Source organism: Macaca fascicularis, chromosome 12 (genome assembly GCF_037993035.2).
Source record: "Macaca fascicularis isolate 582-1 chromosome 12, T2T-MFA8v1.1".
Classification (NCBI taxonomy): Eukaryota; Metazoa; Chordata; class Mammalia; order Primates; family Cercopithecidae; genus Macaca; species Macaca fascicularis.
This window is the reverse complement of record NC_088386.1, coordinates 22,273,042-22,292,637: the sequence shown is the minus strand read 5'-3', so window position 1 is coordinate 22,292,637 and position 19,596 is coordinate 22,273,042. Positions and strand designations below refer to the sequence as shown.

The 19,596-nt window shown below is 44.0% G+C and overlaps 1 long non-coding RNA gene across 1 annotated transcript in view; it reads right to left on the bottom strand.

The window, feature by feature from the left end:
* Nucleotides 1-19,231, bottom strand: part of LOC135966524 (uncharacterized) — a 100,837-nt gene extending 81,606 nt beyond the window's left edge. Inside the window, exon 1 of the long non-coding RNA XR_010579858.1 lies at nt 19,127-19,231. This is a non-coding gene — a long non-coding RNA (uncharacterized lncRNA). The remainder of the gene's footprint in view (nt 1-19,126) is intronic.
* Nucleotides 19,232-19,596: the final 365 nt, after the last annotated feature.

Here is a 19,596-nt window from a genome sequence, read left to right as displayed (position 1 = left end):
AGGACAAGGCACTGGCGCAGGGAAGCCCCACATACTGGGGTCTGCAGAGGCCTCTCACGCCTCAGAAAGTCCCCTACCTGGCAGGAAAGCAGGGATGCATACCCAAGGATGCATCAGGCTCACCCTCCCTTCTCACCAAACTTGTCCGAGCTTGGCACAGTGAATGGTGATATGTGAATGACAATGAATGGTTAGATGCGCAGTGAATGAGTAACAAAGCGAAACTGGAGCATCCCAATCCCCGGCAGCCAGAACAACCCTGAGGATACTATCAGCTGCCCCTCCATTTATTATTTCCCATAATTAAAAGTTGGGGAGAAATGAACATCCTGCCCTCACGGAGTTCAGAGCCTAGATGGGAAATAAATATGTAAACAAATAACTGCAAAAGCATAATAAGTTCTATGGCAGGAGAGTCCAGGGTGTTATAGGGGGACTAGGAAGGAGGGAGAGGAGTCAGAGAAGGGGTGTCAGGGTGGCTCCCCTGAGCCCAGGGCCTCGATGCCCAGATCTAAATGCACAGGGGTGGAAAGGGATGGGAGAGATAGGACACTCCAGGCAAAGATATCCACAAGCGCAAAGGCTGCAGACAGAGAGGGGATGGCAGTTTGAGAAGCAAAGGTTCCGTGGCCTGGGTGTGGGAGACATAAGAAGAGGTAGACCAGGCTGCTGTGAAGCCAGGGTTGGTAGGTGCAGGCGATGGTGTTGATACCTGATCTGGTGGCTTTGGAGGGACATTGAGAGGTTTTAGGCAGGCCAGTGCCAAGTTCAGGTTTGTGTTTAAGAACGATGGCACTGAAATGACATGATGTCTGGGTATTGCAAAATATAAAAACATGCTACTCAGGCAAAATATAAAAACCAAAAGGGAGACTGATTTTTTAAAAATGATGAACTGTTGATAATGAAGACAAGTGATGGGTATGTGAGGGTTCATGATATTATTCACTCTATTTTTGTGTAAGTTTAAATTTTTCATAGTAGATGTATTTTTAATCGCATGAATTATTTTTAAAAAAAGAACTGAAGAAGTTCTATTCAATTCATACTTTTTTTTTCAATGTTAAATATCCTAATTTAGTAGCCAAAAACGAATGGGAGAGTATTTGGGTATTTTTTCCACATTTAAAAACTATCACTGTGCTGCAGGATGGAGACTAAATTGGGAGAAAGAAGACAGAAGATAGGAGCCATTAGGGGGCCTCAGCAGGGCCACAGGTGAGGAATGGTGGTGCCTGTACCAACCCAGTGGCAGAGCGGATGAAGGGACGGAGCTAAAATGCTCAGAAGGTGAAATGGCCAGAACTCAGTGACTGACTCAACATGAATGAATCATGCATTCAGTCACTCTCTCTGTCAAGATTTAGGGCCACCTGCTTTGCCAGGGACTGTGGAAGAATAAATAGGTAGGACCAAGAGGCAAGACATCAGCACAGCTCTCTGTGACGTAACAAGATGAAATAAGCTAAAAGGATAAAAACAGTTTTGAAAAGGAGTAAAAAGTAAAAAGCTGTAAGTAAACATTAGCTTAAAACACGCTGGAATGAAAACCAATAAAATCAAAAAATGCTGGAAAATAAATTTGATGAGTTGAACAGTGCACTTAAAATGTTAGAGCTGTAAGAGAGCCAAGATAAAATAAACACTAAGATCACATCATAAAAGACAAATAATACAATAAAAACTACAGATAAAAAGGCAAAAGTAAATAATATTAGCTAATGGAACATATTAAAAAGATTAAATCGTGAAATAAAATCATTGAGGATGCATAAATTTTGCTAAAAGCACATTTTAACCAAAGGGTAATACTGGAAATACAGGCTGCAATACAGAAACCAGCACAGAGGTGAGCAGCCCAGGGTCATCTGATCAACCTCACCACCCGTCACCACTGTGAAGCTCTCTGAGCCCAGCCTGGACTTGCAAGTCCCCAAATCTACCACATTTTCCTTAAAGGACACTGCCTGGGGAAACTGGGGATTATACCACACAATCCACAGAAAACCCTCATAAAAATCCTCTTTGGATATCTGTTCCTCTCCTCAAAGCTTCCCACCCACAGCACCTGCCAAAAATCTCTCCTTCTCTGATCCTCCCTCCCTGCTATACTATTCTCTCCCATGCACACTAGCCTCTCTGCTCCAGCACCCTTGCTTCTGATGAGAGAATTTCCTGGCCTCACCTCTTAGGGAAGGACAGCCCAGTGCAAGCCTCTGAATTCTCATCTTGCCAGAAAGTGCCCCCTAGAATGGAATGGATGAAATTCTCTACTTCATTTCACATACATCTTGCAGGATTCCCTCAACACTGGGTTCTTGGAGGAACAAGTACTATCATTCTTCCTAATGTGTCTCAGGGCCTATCCCTGAGCCCAGCACACAGTTTGTGCTCAGTTAACACCTGCTGCAGGTTAAAAGAAGAAAGAAAGAAAGAGAGAGAGAGAGAATGAAAGAGAGAGAGAGAGAATGAAAGAGAGAGAGAGAGAATGAAAGAAAGAATCAATCTGTAAACTTCAAGCTGGGTAGGGCTCAAATATCTAACAAACTGAATCCCACAGCAGAGGGCCCAGCTTCCAATTGATTTCTGATCAGAGGCCCCCAGGGCTCTTACCTATCACATGGGTACCTTCAGCTCCTCCCAGAAGGCGCATAAGGTAACAGCAGAGATGCCCTTACTCAAGGGCCACAGCAACAACGAAAGGAAGTAGCAATGCTGCTGTGTGACCTCAAGGGGAGAGGGCTTCCAGGCAGTGATCAAGGAGGGCTTAATGGAGGAGGGGGAATTGAGCCGAAGACCTGGAAAATGGTTAGGCTGTGTGGATAGAGGGAGAACACATCAGGATTCCTGGGAAGGGAACAGGATATGCGCTCGCATGCAGAGAGACCACTTCAGCCCTCTAGCCCAACGGCAGCCCCTTGCTCCAGGTTTCTGGCAGAAAGCCCGTCAGAGTCCTGCAGGCAGCATTCTGTCCAAGGTGGAGCAAGCTCCCCAAACTCAACAGTAGAAACTTGGCAGGAGCTGCTGAACTGCCATAAGGCAGGGCCACTGATCTGGCCAAATCACACCTTCCTTTATGATGCAGAAATCCACTCCTGGGCTTTCAGCACACCCTCCAACACCAGGCTATGCAGACAGCCACTGTATTTGCATTTGGACAACCATACGTGTGAGAAGCCATCACGCTCCATTCCCTGAAAGAACATAGTAATTCCAGCTGCCTCTTCCATAAGGCACTTCCCGTGACGTTTAAATAGACAATGACAGTTTGCAGCATTATCCTCCTTAGCAAGGATTTGCCTAACCTCTTGTACGAGCTGGTTTCCAGTTCTCACGGCCATTTGGATTATGTAAATCATTACACATACTTATTACGCCAGGACAATTGCTGGCTTTTTATTTTTTCGATTCCAGGGAGAGTGGGAACCTTTTTGGTCTGAGCTTTAGAGAAGCCTTGAAGGGAGCCGGGGGGCGGGGCAGTTATCTTGCTTCGTTCAGGCTGCTATAATAGAATACCAAAAGAATGGGTGCGCCAGTGCGGCGGCTCACACCTGTAATCCCAGCACTTTGGTAGACCGAGGCAGGCGGATCACAAGGTCAGGAGATCGAGACCATCCTGGTTAACACGGTGAAACCTCGTCTCCACTAAAAATACAAAAAAAATTAGCCGGGCGTGGTGGCCGGCACAGTAGTCCCAGCTACTCGGGAGGCTGAGGCAGGAGAATGGCGTGAACCCAGGAGGCAGAGCTTGCAGTGAGCCGAGATTGTGCCACTACACGTCAGTCTGGGTGACAGAGGAAGACTCCAGCTCAAAAAAAAAAAAAAAAAGAAAAAAAAAAAAAAAAGGTTGGGTGCCTTATGAACAACAAACATTTATTTCTTACAGTTCTAGAGGCTGAGAAGTCCAAGTTCAAGGCACCACCAGATTCAGTGTCTGGCGAAAGACCATGCCCGTTTCTGGATGACTGTCTTCTTATTGTGTCCCCATGTGGTGGACAAGGGAACACTTTGGGTCTCTTTGATAAGGGCAGTCATTGCATTCATGAGGGCTCTGCACTTATGACCTAAACACCTCCTACCAGCCTCACCACTTAACACCATCCCATTGAGGACTAGGTTTCAACACATGAGCTTGGGTGGACACAAGCATTCCATCTCTAGGAGGGGGTCCTCATCTCTACAGCCTTGCATTCCACTGGAAGAAGACGCTACTCTGAAATTCCTCCTGCTTGCTCCAACCAAAATGCCAATATCATAGATATCTGATAGCAAAGTGAGTATGGAGCAGCCTCCAATACAGAATTTACAGGAAATGGTTGAGAACCAGTTTTGTAACTCTTGAGCCCCTTACCCTTACCCTTTACTTGCTTTGGGAATATAAAATTTTGAGAGAGGAGAAGGGGGAAATGTGTGAAGCAATTGCTTGGAAGAGAACTATCACGATGCTGGGAGTCCCACCCTAACCCTTCCATGCAGAGGCAGCAGGACTTGCTTTTTGGAGAAGGTGCTTCTGTTGATCGATTCAAAGACCATGAAGAGCATCCCTGTAGTGAGGAAACACTGTGCCCTGGACAGAAAACTGAGCAGGCAGCCGCTGCATTTGGCATGTGGCAACCAGAGAGAGCACACAGCTGGGCTTGGCCTGAACCTCCAGGGTTTACCGGGACAGGATGCAGACCCTGAGGGAAAGCTAGCCTGGAGCCATTTTAAATCCTGCCCGAAGGCTGCCCAGGAGTGTGTGGAGAGTGTGAGATGCTGTGTGGAGGAATTTCAGAGAACAGGAAAGAGGGCAGCATAGCGGGAAGGAATTGCACAGCTTGCATCAAGGGAGTGTCAGTGGGCTTCCCAGGCAGAGGGGTTTCCAGAAAACTCCAGGTCAGGAGTTCAAGACCAGCCTGGCCAACATGGTGAAACCCTGTCTATACTAAAAACACAAAAATTAGCCCGGTGTGGTGGTGCATGCCAATAGTCCCAGCTACTCAGGAGGCTGAGGCAGGAGAATCACTTGAACCAGGGAGGCGGACGTTACAGTGAGCTGAGATCAAGGTACTACACTCCAGCTTGGCGACAGAGCGAGACTCTGTCTCAATGAATCAACAAAATAACTTTTCAAAGTTGATGCAGCTGCAATGGCTAGAACTGCAGCCCCCATCTTCACATCCGTGGGAGTGAGAGTCAGCTCAAAATATCTGCCAGGCCTGGGAGTGTGACAAAGATGGCAGTTCAGCAAGGAGATTTGCTGTGCCTCCTCCCTCTCCTCCCCCTCCAGTGATTGGGAACAGCAGTTATCCAGTATAGAGACAAGAGCAGAGAAGCAAGAAGGACATGGCTCTGCTCTTGCAAAGGGTCAGCCACAGTGGGGGTCCAGCCGCAGGAGGCACAAAATCTCATGCTAATTATATTCAGAGATTTGATTACTGTTGAGGTCTGGAGATTCTACTTTCTGAATTGTGGTTGCAATTAGTATAACTATTGGTTTGCTGCCTAAGAGTGAGCAGAAAAGCCACAGACCTGCCCAAATTTTTATCATAGGCAAGAGAAATTTACTCCCCACCCCAGCATACCCAGTGAAATTTAAAAAGGCAGTGAGAAATAACAATGAAGTTATATTTGATTATATCCACAAAGTCAAGTTTGTTGGACATTCAATAAAAACCATGATTCACTATTGCTATCAACACAGTTCAAAAGTAATTCTTTAAAGCTTTTTTTTTTAATGTTATACATCTTTTGACCCACAAATTCATGTCTAGGGCTGGGTGCAGTGGCTCACGCCTCTAATCCCAGCACTTTGGAAAGCTGAGATAGGTGGGTCACTTGAAGTCAGGAATTCAAGACTAGCTCGGCCAATATGGTGAAATCCCTCTCTACTAAAAATACAAAAATCAGCCAGGCGTGATGGTGGGCACCTGTGATTTCAGATACTTGGGAGGCTGAGGTAGGAGAATCGCTTGAACCCAGGAGGCGGAGATTGCAGTGAGCTGAAATGGTGCCACTGCATTCCAGCCAGGGCAACAGTGAGACTCTGTCTCAAAAAATAATAAATAAATAAATAAATAAAGAATCATGTCTAGAATTTATCCTGTGATAATTCTACAAATCCAGACTATACATAAATATTTAGCAAGAAGGGTATCAAATGCAGCATTGTCCATGTGGCAGATATTGTAGTTCAATAGAGCCAGCACCAATTTCAGGCCTCTTGTCCGCTGTACAGTAAAGGTGTAAAAGCTAAATGTTCATTTCACAGCCTCACTTGCAGCTAGGACTGGTCCTATGACAGAGTTCTGATCAATGGAAGAGAGACAAGTCTGCAGATGCTGTCTTTCTGCCTTCCTCTTGAAGTTGATGCAGCTACCACGGCTAGAACTTCAGCCCCCATCTTCAGCTCTTGAGCAAATGGCAAGGGAACTGCAGAGAATTCAGCATTGACGTGATGAACCACTAAACCTGCCAACTCTCACTCTCTTCAGATCTCTTGTTAGTTGAGAAAAATTAACTTCTATTTGCTTAAGACACTGTAGTTGGTTTCTCTGTCACTTGAAGCCAGATGCAACCCACGGTAGCACATGTACATTCACAGGTGCACACACACACATACATCACAGACATGCACATACATGCTATGGAAGAAAGGGTGTGGGGGATATACCAAAATGTATAGAGCTTAAATTGTATGTCATTTTTGTATTCTTCTTTTTTCCTATTGGTGTTTTGTAAATTATCTAAAGTGGACATGTATTGTTTTCATGGAAATAAAGTTATAAAAACCATTTTTTGATAATGAGGCCCTACCATGCTCACTGAATTGTAGACATGGTTCTTGGTCCTCAGAGAGCTCTGTTCTATGTTCTCCTTTTTTTTTTTTTTTTTTTTTTTTTTGAGACAGAGTCTTGCTCTGTCGCCCGGGCTGGAGTGCAGTGGCTGGATCTCAGCTCACTGCAAGCTCCGCCTCCCGGGTTTACACCATTCTCCTGCCTCAGCCTGCCAAGTAGCTGGGACTACAGGCGCCCGCCACCTCGCCTGGCTAGTTTTTTGTATTTTTTAGTAGAGACGGGGTTTCACCTTGTTAGCCAGGATGGTCTCGATCTCCTGACCTCGTGATCCGCCCGTCTCAGCCTCCCAAAGTGCTGGGATTACAGGCTTGAGCCACCGCACCCGGCCTGTTCTATGTTCTTTGCTCTAGACTGGTTCAGCATACACCTACTCTAAACCATGGCTATGAAACGGAACCAGGTGAAACTACTTAAAACACTACTAAGAAAAGCTGAGATGAGCCAGGCGCGGTGGCTCACACCTGTAATCTCAGCACTTTGGGAGGCTGAGGCGGGAAGATCACAAGGTCAAGAGATGGAGACCATACTAGCCAACATGGTGAAACCCTGTCTCTACTAAAAATACAAAAATATGCTGGGCATGGTGGCGCACGCCGGTAGTCCCACCTACTCAGGAGGCTGAGGCAGGAGAATCACTTGAACCAGGGAGGCGGAGGTTGCAGTAAGCCAAGATTGAGCTACTGTACTCCAGCCAGGTGACAGAGCCAGACTCTATCTCAATCAATCAATCAATAAAATAAAAGCTGAGATGAAATGATAAGGGCAAGGCTCATCAGAAAGAAAGGGCCACATATTTATCACATCTTAGGTGAAATGTGCAAGGCCTTGGAATTAACAAGTGTTATGGTGGAAAGGAGAGACAAATTAAGGATGACTGAGCCTTTGGGCTGCAGTGACTCAGTAGCAGCTGACAGAACTAGGGAGCTGGGGAGGGGAGACTATTTTGAGGTGGGCAGAACTCAGGAGTTCAGTTTCGAAAATGCTGTGCTTAAGGTGGATGGTGGGGCCTCCCAGGGGAGAAATGGAGTTGTCTGATGGTAGGATGGTAGTCCCTTCACCCAGTAAACCCTCACTGAGCAATGCATACATGAGAAGAATTATGCTAATCGCGAGGCTACACACAAAGACAAATAAAAGGTGGCGATTGATGTACTCAACAGCTTGCAGTCTAGAAAATGTGAACACCAACTGTACAGCAGTATATAAAGAAAAGCTATGATTTACAGTAAAGAATCACAATTTATACTGACTACATACCAAGATTTCACAACAGTGGTGGACCTTGAACTGAAGCCTGTTGGGTAACACAGTATTTTGAAGGGCAAGGAAGGCAGGGAAGAGATTGACAGGTTAAAGAAATCACATGATCCAAGGCATGAAGATGCAAAAGGCCATCATGCTCCAACTGACGACAGCATAGTTTGTGAAGAGGTGTGGTGGAAGATGCAGATGGGGCCAGCTGGGGAATGATGCAACCTCCAAGCCAAGGAATCCAAACTATAGCCAGTGGGAAGTCACTGATAAGACTCCAACAGGGTAGAGGCATGACTGTTGCTGTAGGTGAGAAAGATAACCCCAGTTGTGGAGGGTGAACCTAAGAGACAAGCTATTAGAGGTGGAGAAACCAGTTATAAAGCCATTTGTAACATCATCCAGGCAAGAGACAAGAAAACCTTGAACTTGGAGTGTTCATGGGAATAGAAAGGATAAATTGGGAAGACACAGAATGATAGCAGCTTGTGGTTCACTGAGGGGAGAGCATGGATTTTTGAGGGAAAAAGAGAGGTAAGAAGAAAATGTTTAGGGTGTCTAGCCTGAGTGCCTAAGAGGGTGAAGCAGTTCCACTAATAAAATGTTTGCACACTTAGCCCTGTCTTGGTGTCTGCTTCCAGAAGTCATGGACTAACACAGGCTTTTTGGAAGAAGGGCCTACCTATTAGCTCAGTTGCTGGTATCTAACAGATGTTCAATAAATGAATAAATACAGAAATGAGGGAATCAATCAATGAATAGAGACAAAGTTCCAATAAAGACTTTCAAGACAACAAAAAGAAAACAGAAATCACAAAAGGAAACTTCTCTTCCTAACCTTACCTCTAAAATCAACCCACCAAGGCGGGGCGCGGTGGCTCAAGCCTGTAATCCCAGCACTTTGGGAGGCCGAGACGGGCGGATCACAAGGTCAGGAGATCGAGACCATCCTGGCTAACATGGTGAAACCCTGTCTCTACTAAAAATACAAAAAAACAGCCGGGCAAGGTGGCGGGCGCCTGTAGTCCCAGCTACTCAGGAGGCTGAGGCAGGAGAATGGCGTAAACCCGGAAGGCGGAGCTTGCAGTGAGCTGAGATCCGGCTACTGCACTCCAGCCTGGGCGACAGAGCGAGACTCCGTCTCAAAAAAAAAAAAAAAAAAAAATCAACCCACCTGCTTCCCCTGATTTATCTAAATCCTTCATTTTTCAACTAGCTCCTCTGGCAAAAAACTGACACAGCCTTTGCAACCCCATGTAGTGCTTCACTGATACTCCCCTGTTCATTACTCAGTGCCCTGAAAAGCCCTTCACTAACAAATTAGTCTCTCAGTTCCCCTGAAAGAAGCCCCTGTTGTTAGATTGGCAGACGGATGGTTTTTCCTACTTGATAGATGGACCAAGTTCACGCACCACAAGTCAGTCCAGGCATCTGTTGTGTTAAAGCCTCCAGAGGACCATGAGACTTTCTCCTATGTACTTAACCAACTATTTCAGCACCTTCATCTTATTTCAGAAGCCAAGTGGAATCTTCCACAGCAAGGAGTTGCAGATTTGGTGGATTTATGCTCAGTATGTCAAGGCCCAGAAACTCATTATGTCACAGAAAGTCATTTGTTCAGTAAGACCACAAAAGCATAAACAAAAAAAGAAACCAATGAGCCACATGGCAAGAAAAATATATAAAACAGCAGGAATCACACACACTCCAATACCATTAGGAAAATAGGAGGTGATTACAAGGGGAAAAAAAATGGCTTTAATGCACTCCTGTGGTATGGTTGCAGTTCTTCCCTGAGCTGTTTATGAAAATAAATTTACTGATTTCTGGCAAGCTAGGCCATATATATTATATATATATGGCATATATATATATATATTCTGGACTTAATATAGCCTAAACAGTCCCATCTAAACATCTAAAATACAATGCTTAGACTAGCATATTAACCAAGTCCGGGCCATAGATTCAATCACTATGTGGCCTGGGAAGTTTCATGAGAAAAAAGCTACTCCATACACAACCCTATACCATTCTGGGGGCCAAGGCCAGTCTTCCTACCAAGCCCTCATGGGCCATACACAATTGTCAGTGGACAAGCAACTGTTTCCCAACTTGAAAAATCAATACAAAAACTTTTATGCTTTAAATATGGTTAATCATTATGCATCAAAACTATCTTTTAATTTATGCCATGTCATGACTGAGTTGTGTCCCTCCCAAAATTCATGTGTTGAAGTCCTAACCCCTAAGTACCTCAGAATATGACTGTATTTAGAGATAGGGTCTTTAAAGAGGTAATTAAGTGAAAATGGTCATTAGGGTGAGCCCTAATTCAATATGACTGGTGTCCTTATAAGAAGAAAAAACTTGGGCGCAGACATGAACAAAGGGATGACCATGTGAAGACATAAGGAGAAGATGGCCATCTACAAGCCAAGGAGAGAGGCCTCAGAAGACACCATTCCTGCTGACACCTTGATCTTGGACTTCAAGCCTCCAGTACTGTGAGACAATACATGTCTGTTGCTTAAGCCACAGCCTGTAGTACTTTATTATTTCAGCCATGGCAACCTAATACATGCCACATTTCCTTTTACTAACTTTGCGACTCCAACAGAATATAAGCCCAGGAGCATGGGGACTTTTGTAGGGTTGGATTACTGTGGTCTTCCCAGCATGTAAAATAATGCCTGGGACAGAATTGACACTTGTAATGGTTAATTTTAGGTGTCAACTCAACTAGATTAAGAGATATCTAGGTAACTAGTAAAGTATTATTTCTGGGCATGACAATGAGGGTGTTTCCTGAGAAGACTGGCGTGTAAGTTGGTAGACTGAGTACAGAAGATCCACCCTCAACATGGTGGGTACCATCCAATTGGCTGGGGGCCTGGATGGAACAAAAAGGCAGAGAAAAGGTGAATTTGTGCTCTCCCCCTCTCTCTGTCTCCCTGCCCTCCTGCCCACACCCACCCCCCACCCCCGGCTCAGGGTTGGGACACCCTTCTTTCTCCTGTCCTTTGACATCAGAACTTTAGGTCGTCCAGCCTTTAGACTCTAGGACTTCCAATAGCAGCAATTTTCCCACTCCCCTGCCCCAAGTCCAGGTTCACAAACCTTTGGCCTTATGCTGAGAGTTAAACTATTGGCTTCCCAGGTTCTGAGGCTTCGGAACTTGGACTGAGTCATGCCACCAACTTCCTCAAGTCTCTAGCTTGCAGAAAGCCTATCATGGAACTTCTGAGTCTCATAATCACATGAACTAATTCCCCTAATAAATCCCTTCTCATATATGTGGTCATTAGGGTGAGCCCTAATTCATATATATATGCTATATATATATATGAATTGGTTCTGTCTCTCTGGCTCTCCCTGACACAGCACTCAATAAATATCTGTTGAAAAAATGGATATAAGAAACTTGAAGCTTTGCTAATAAGATTGGGAACAAGGCAAAAATGCTCCCCCTCATCACTGCTTTTCAATATTATTCTGAAAGTCCTAGCTGATGCAATAAGACAATCAATGGAAATGAAAGGCTTAAAGAATGAGAAAGAAATAAAATGTTGTTGTATGCAGATGACATAATTGTCTATGTAGAAAAATCTGAAAGGATTGACAAAAAACCTGAAACTAATAAGCAATTATGGCAAGGTTGCACGATACAAGGTTAATATACAAAGGTTAATCACTTTCCTATATACCAGCAATGAACAAGTGGAATTTAAAACAATACATTTACATTAGCACACAAAAATATGAAATACTTAGGTACAAATCTAGCAAAATATATACAAGATCTATATGAGGAAAACTACAAAACTCTGATGAAGACATCAAAGAATTAAGTAAATGGAGAGCTATTCCATGTTCATGGACATGGATAGAAAGACTCAATATTATCAAAATATCAATTATTTTCAACTGATCTATAGATTCAAGGAAATCTCAATCAAAATCTCAGCAGACTATTTTGAAGATATTAACAATTCCACAATTCCACAGTTGTGCTTGGTATTTACCCAAAGGAGTTGAAAGTGATGCTCATACAAAAACCTGCACATAGATGTATATAACAGTTTTATTCATAATTGCCAAAACCTGGAAGCAACTAAACCAAGATATCCTTCAGTGGGGGAATGGATACACAGTGGTATATCTAGACAATGAAATATTATTTGGTACTAATTCTAAAGTTTACACAAAAAGAGAAAAGATCCAAAATAGTCAAAATAATACTGAAGAAGATCAAAGTTGGAGGAATGACACTACTCAGCTTCAAGAATTACAGTAGTAAAAGTAAACTAAAACAAGTGAACTTGATGACCAAAGCTACAGTAATCAAAACAGTGTAGTATGGGCCAAAAAATAAATAAATAAATAAATAGATAAGTGGAACAGAATAGACAGCTCCGATATAGACCTACATAAATACAGTCACTGGTTTATGGCAAAATAAAAGACAACACATGGAGAAAAGATAATATTTTCAACAAATGGTTATAGAAAAACTGACACCCGCATGAAAAAAAAAAAAAGAATTTAGACACCGACGTTACAACCTTCACAAAAACTAACTCGAATAGATCAAAGAACTAAATCTAAAATGCAAAACTGTAAAACTCTCAGAAGATGACATAGGAGAAAATCGAGATTACCTGGGTTTGGCAAAGACTTTTTAGATACAACATCAAAGGAACAATCCATGAAAGAAAGGGCTGATAAGCTGGATTTCAATAAAATTCAAATTTTCTGCTCTGTGAAAGTCACCATCAAGAGAGTAAGAAGAGCCACAGACTGGGAGAAAATATCTGTCAAAGACATGTCTCATAAAGGACTAATATCCAAAATATACAAAGAACTCTTAAAACTCAACAATAAGAAAGCAAAACAACCTAATTTTTTAAATGGCCCAAAGACCTAACCAGATACCTCACCAAAGAAGAGACACAGATTACAGATAAACATATGAAAAGATGTTACCCATCATTTTTTATCAGGGAAATGTAAACTAAGACAATAATAAAATACCACAACACACCTATTAGAATGGCCTCAATCCAAAACACTGACAACACCAAATGCTGGCGAGGATGTGAAGCAACAGAAACTCTCATTCATTACTAGGTGGGAATGTAAAATAGTAGTCACTTTGGAAGACAGTTTAGCAGTTTCTTACAAAACTAAATATACCCTTAACATAAAATTCTGCAATTGTGCTTAGTATTTACCCAAAGGAGTTGAAATTTATGCTCATATAAAACCTGTACATAAATGTGTATAACAGTTTTATTCATAATTGCCAAAACCTGGAAACAACCAAGATGTCCTCAATGGGGGAATGGATACACAGTGGTATATCTAGACAATGAAATATTATTTGGTACTAAAATGAAATGGGCTATAAAGCCTTGAAAAGAATAGGGGGAACTTTTATGCATATTATTACTGAGTGAAAGAAGCCGGTCTTAAAAGGCTACATACTGAATCATTCCAACTATACGACATTCTGGGAAAGATAAAACTATGGAGACAGTAAAAAAAAAGACCAGTAGTTGTCAGGAATTAAAGGGAGAAAGAGGAATGAATAAGCAGAACACAGAGGATTTTCAGGGCAGAAAAATTTTATGTATGATTCCATAATGGTGGATACCTGTCATTATAAATTCGTCCAAACTCATAAAATGTACAAAACCAGGAGTGAGTCTTAAGGTGAATTACCGACTTTGTGTGATAATGACTTGCCAATGTCAGTTCATCAGTTGTAACGTGTGCCACTCTGGTAGGGAATGTTGACAATGGGGGAGGCTATGCATGTATGGGGCAGGAGGTATATGGAAAATCTCTAATTTCTGCTCAATTTTGCTGTGAACCTAAAATAGCTCTACAAAATAGTATATTAAAAAAATAAAAGAATGGAGACTTACATACCATCCATCTAAAATATTAGTTCTGAACTCCTTTTCCCCTCCTATTCCACTCAAGTCAACTCCCGGTTATATTGCTGGAAAAAAATGGTTTAGAGAATCCAAACCAACAATCACCGCAATGTGCTGTATTCATTTCTGCCCAGCAAATATACAGTCCAGTCAGATGTGTTCTCTAAACCTGCTTCGTCTTGGATACAAGAGGCATGAACCATCAGTGGGGAAATCCTTAGGATTATTTATGGAAGTGGGACCTACTGTTATTTCTCTTCCCATCTCCAGAAGGTTTAAGTCAGATACCTTCTAGAACAGTCTAAATGTGGAGGCAGGAAGGGGGTAGAGAAGATAAAAGACCTTTGGATTAAAAGTGAGGAGTTGTTTTTGGCCGGGCGCGGTGGCTCAAGCCTGTAATCCCAGCACTTTGGGAGGCCGAGGCGGGCGGATCACAAGGTCAGGTGATCGAGACCACAGTGAAACCCCGTCTCTACTAAAAATACAAAAAAAAAAAAAAAAATTAGCCGGGCGCGGTGGCGGGCGCCTGTAGTCCCAGCTACTCAGGAGGCTGAGGCAGGAGAATGGCGGGAACCCGGGAGGCGGCGCTTGCAGTGAGCCGAGATCGCGCCACTGCACTCCAGCCTGGGCAACAGCGTGAGACTCCGTCTCAAAAAAAAATAAAATAAAATAAAATAAAAGTGAGGAGTTGGCGGTGGCTCACACCTGTAATCCCAGCATTTTGGGAGGTCAAGGCGGGTGGATCACCTGAGGTCAGGAGTTCAAGACCAGCCTGGCCAACATGGTGAAACCCCGTCTCTACTAAAAATACAAAAAAATTAGCCAGGCATGGTGGCACACACCTGTAGTCCCAGCTACTCGGGAGGCTGAGGCGGAAGAATTACTTGAACCCAGGAGGCAGAGGTTGTGGTGAGCCAAGATGGCACGACTGCACTCCAGCCTGGGCGACAGAGTGACACTCCACCTCAAAAAAAAAAAAAAAAAGAGTGAGGAGTTCTGGGCCATTGATGAAAAACCACTTCTTTATGGGCTTTGATTTCTCTTTTGTAAAATTAGAATAATACTTTCCTTACATTCTTTACAAGATTATAATGAGAGAAAAAAAAAAGAAAACAAAACAAAAATTGCTAATGAAAGCATAAAGTTCTAATATTTAAATAAATTAACACTAACTCTAATTAAATCAGAGTACACAGTCCATATTTAGGCACAGGAAAAAAGAAAGACTAGAAAGAAATGCACCCAGTCAATTATCTCTGGCAGACAATGGTAGTTATCGCTGAATGATAACATATGGGTGATTTTCAGTTCCTCAAATCTTCCTTCCATATTTTTCGAATTTTTAAATAATAAACATAGTAGTGTGTTAAGCAGAAAAATACAGTCTAAAAGAAAAACGTGTGGGTCAGTGAGATCCCACTTTCTCCCTTGGTTACATTGGTTGCCTCCTGGACATTTTATTGCTGTTTCTAAGTGTTACACTTAGAAGCTGGGTAAAAGAAATACAAGAAGGTCAGCTTCAAACCAACCAATTTCTGTTGCATGTTAGCACTCCTTTGAAAGGATTTGATAGAAAGAGACGACTGAAACCTCGTGGCTGGAATAAGGCTTAGACAACGTGTTTGCATTTCAACCACTCAGGCTGCCCTCACTCCCTGCTACGATGATTTAACTCTGCCATGCTGTTTCATCTCATTTGGGAACCACATATGAAGTTGTTGTGAAAATTACTTAATAGAAAAAAATGTTCATAGGTTCCCAGGTAAAGAGGTACAATGTAGAAGTTCCAGAGGTAAAGAGGTACGATGTAGAAGTTCTGTGTATATGTGATTTATAAAGTGGCATTGCATACCCAGACTCAATACATCAGCAATGGATTGGCTGCTGACCATCATGGTAACAAAAACATATACTTTTATCACTGAACTAAATACTTCTTGAGTCCCTACAGTGTGCTAAACAGAATGATGACAAAGACAGACTCAATCCCCCAGGACCTAACACAGTGTCTGAATATATAGAGGCTCCCAATCAATGATTGCCGAATGACTGTACGAGCCTCTTGTGCCTGAATGACTGTCCTCAACAATGTGGGCAGGGCTGTCCCTGAAGGGATTGGAACCCTCAGGCACCCTAAGGAAAAGAGGCAGGTTATCAGGGGTGAGCCAGTCCCTTTCACCAACACCACTACCCCCCAAATAAGGGGGAAACTTTATCCCTTCAGAATCAAATTAAAATCAAAGGTAAAGGAGAGGAATAAATGTCTCCAAAGCTACACTGAGCATCACAGGCAGAATATTAGATGATCCTAAGGAATACTGTTAATTTTGTGGAGCGGGGAGTGATAAGGTTGTTTTACACTTTTTAAAAAGCTTTTATATATTGAAGCATGTAAGAATGAGGTAGCATGAAGCCTGGTATTGTTTCTGAAGAATCTGGGAAGGAAGGTGGGCAGTGGGAAAATTAGGGACCTAGGACACAAAAGCTGCGGCATCAGCGAGACTGGCCACATGTTGGTTATGGGGGAGGCTGGGTGACAGGAACAGGCAGGAACGCCAGTGCTTCCTACACTTGTCTGTGCATCAAAACCAGCCAGGGAGTGTCAAAGACACTGATACCTGCGTTCCACCCACAGAGATAGTGATTTACATGGTCTGGGAAAGTGACTCTGCTTTGGAATTTTTTAAAGATCCCCAAGTGATTCTAATATGCAGGAAACACTATTCTCTATACTTCTGAGATTTAATAAATTGCCAAACAAAAATATCTTTTAATGTAACGGGGAAGAAAGGGTAGTTAAGTGTAAGAGGAGGGGCAGCCCCTGCCTCCCACACTGAGAATGAAGGGCTTGCTGGTCTCCCCCAAGTCCTTTGGTCCCAGCCTCATCTGCCAGCAGCTGTCTCCCCATCTCTTGGTTTCTGACTTGGGGTGCAGTTCACATTCAATGGCACAACCACATCAACCCACTGTCCCCTACAAATGGCACCACCCTCAAGCCCAGAGAAGGACCCCTTGATTGTAGCTATTCCCCCTGACTCTTCCAGTGAGCCTGGACTCCACAATGAAGCCATCTTTCCTCCCTCCCTCTTCTACTTTACCGCCCTCACCCCATTCTCACTCCTCGCTTTCTTTTGTGACAGTGAATTATCCACTTTTACCTCCCACTAGGAAGGTGAGGCTAGGGCTTCCTAAGAGCCTCATGATTGAGTTTAATCATCCTTGGACGGAAGGATGTTTTTTTACGGACTCATTTCCAGCAGGACCTGCAAACCCCTCTCACCTGGTTTTCCAAAGACTCCCACAGGCAGACCCATCTTATGGGATAATGCTCTATTTTAACCAGAATGTCTCAGTCATAGGTTCCATGTTCTCAGCTGTGCTCAGGGTGGGGCTGTGATTTTCCTTCATGAAAATGCTAGTATTACAGAACCACAGGGTCTCCGTCCTCTCAACAATAGTCCTCTATTATTTGTGGGGAAATGGTGCTTTGGAGAGGGATTTGCATGTGGTTCTCTCAAGTGAGCCAAGCATGGCTGACAGAAAAGGCCCTGCAGACTGTAAGTTCAGCAAGCCTCCCTGACATTCACCAAACACCTAGCTGTGGCCAGAAGTTCACTGCAAAGGTGAAAATACCCCCGAAGTGAAAGAGAAGACCCAGTAAATGGAATCCTGACTACACCTGTGGCTCCTTTATTCTTCTAAGCAACCTGTGAGGCCATCTGGGCCCTCAAGAAGCGAAGGGAAACAACAGGTATCAAGGACCCACTGTGTGCAGCTGCTCTAGACAGCCTATAGCAGAGGTTGCACAGAAGAAAGGACTACAAGTCAACAAGGGAAGCAGGTAGAGTTGGTTGTGCAATAGGGTGTGGTGGGGACTGCGGCCTACACGCTGTAGAAAGAAGGCAACCACGACATTGTTTCAGACCATTGTTTGATGTGGAAATTTTGATTCGGTGTAGCCAAGTCTATTTTTTTCCAGAGGAGCTGAATACCTGGAATTCCAAGGGAAAGCTCTGCATTTTTTAAAATCATGGTAAATAATTCTATTTATGATGCAAACAGTGTACACTCCAAATCCCCTGGTCTCCGATCTGCTACCTCCGCTTGATCTGTGTTTCTCTCCACTCCTTCCCTGAACATCCACACCCTCTAACCCTCCCTGCCTTTGTCCTGCTGCCTCCCCCGCCAGTCCCCACCCCGGGGCACCCCATGCAGACCGTTGTCTCTCTTGCTGAACTGAAAACACCCCTCAGCATATCTGCCCGGGAGGCATCACCATGCCTGATTGCCTTAGCATCCTTCTTGTGCCTGGCACATAGGCGGTGAAGCTGCGTGTGCTCAATGAGGGAACAGACGAACTGCATTTCCTTTACTCCTCACCCCACCCCCGCATTCTCACCCCCATCGCAGAGGAGTGAACTCAGGCTCAGCCAGGGTGAGGGACCAGTCTCAAATCCCACAGCTGGTGGGAGGCTGAGCTGGAGGTGCAGCCCGCGCCCATCTAACCCCAAACCTCTGCTCTTTGGGCTGCCTCCTCGTGTATCATTTTTCTCCTCCCAGTCTTCAGGAGCCCTGAACCACGTGCAAGCATTTTGTACCCATGGGAAACCACTGTCCTAGCTTGAGGTAGGAAAAAACAGCATATTAAAAGCATATAAAACTTCCCCCTCCACTTTTCATCCCAACGTGTCACCAGGACACTCGCTGACTTATTTACCGTTATGGACTGAGCCCCCTTGCTGGGTCAAGCCCTGAAGTGGGTCAGCAAGTCTATATATTTTAAATGCCCATAAAATATCCAACAGCAAGTGCATGTTAACTGGAGTCCTCTGCCCTCCACTTAGGAGTTTTCAAACCACACAAAACATCTATTCTACCTTTTACCTTTTACTATTTAAAACTATCACCAAAACATTGCCCTCCAACAACAACAAAAAACCAGAACAGCTTGTTCACATTATCCCTGAACACTCGTGCACACGCTGGAGGTCCTGCGTCCCTCTGAGACGCTCTTATGGCCGCCAGGGCGTACGTGGGAATCGGCTCAAACCCTTCTCTGAGAACAGACGCACCCCTGCTCCCAGGAAATTGACCTACCAGCTTCAGCTCTAGCCCAGGTACCAGCCCCCAAATCATACAAAAGCAAAAGCAAGCGCACGGTCCCGTCTGCGATCTGCCCGGGCACTTCCGGCCGCGGGCTACGCACGCCCTCGGCTACGCACGCCCTCAGCTGCGCAAATCCAAGTGCCTGGCCTGCCACCTTGTGGACACCAGGAGTAAAACCGCCGGTGGGCTGGCTCCAGTGCTCTCTGCCCACCTAATCTCTGCGCCCCAGAAAGACGGCAAGAGGCGTGAATGCAGGTGAGAAGTGGATTCATCCGGCAAAATTAGCCCGTGAGGATTTGGGGAACTTTTTTTTCTCCGTATAATTAAGGCTTTTTATGTCAGGGGTGATGCAAGTTTTAAATGCCCCAAATCCAAACCACAGACTCACCTTTAACTTTGGGGTCAACTCTAGTATTAACTAAGAGTTTCTTTCTTTCCTTTTTCTTTGAGGCGGAGTTTCG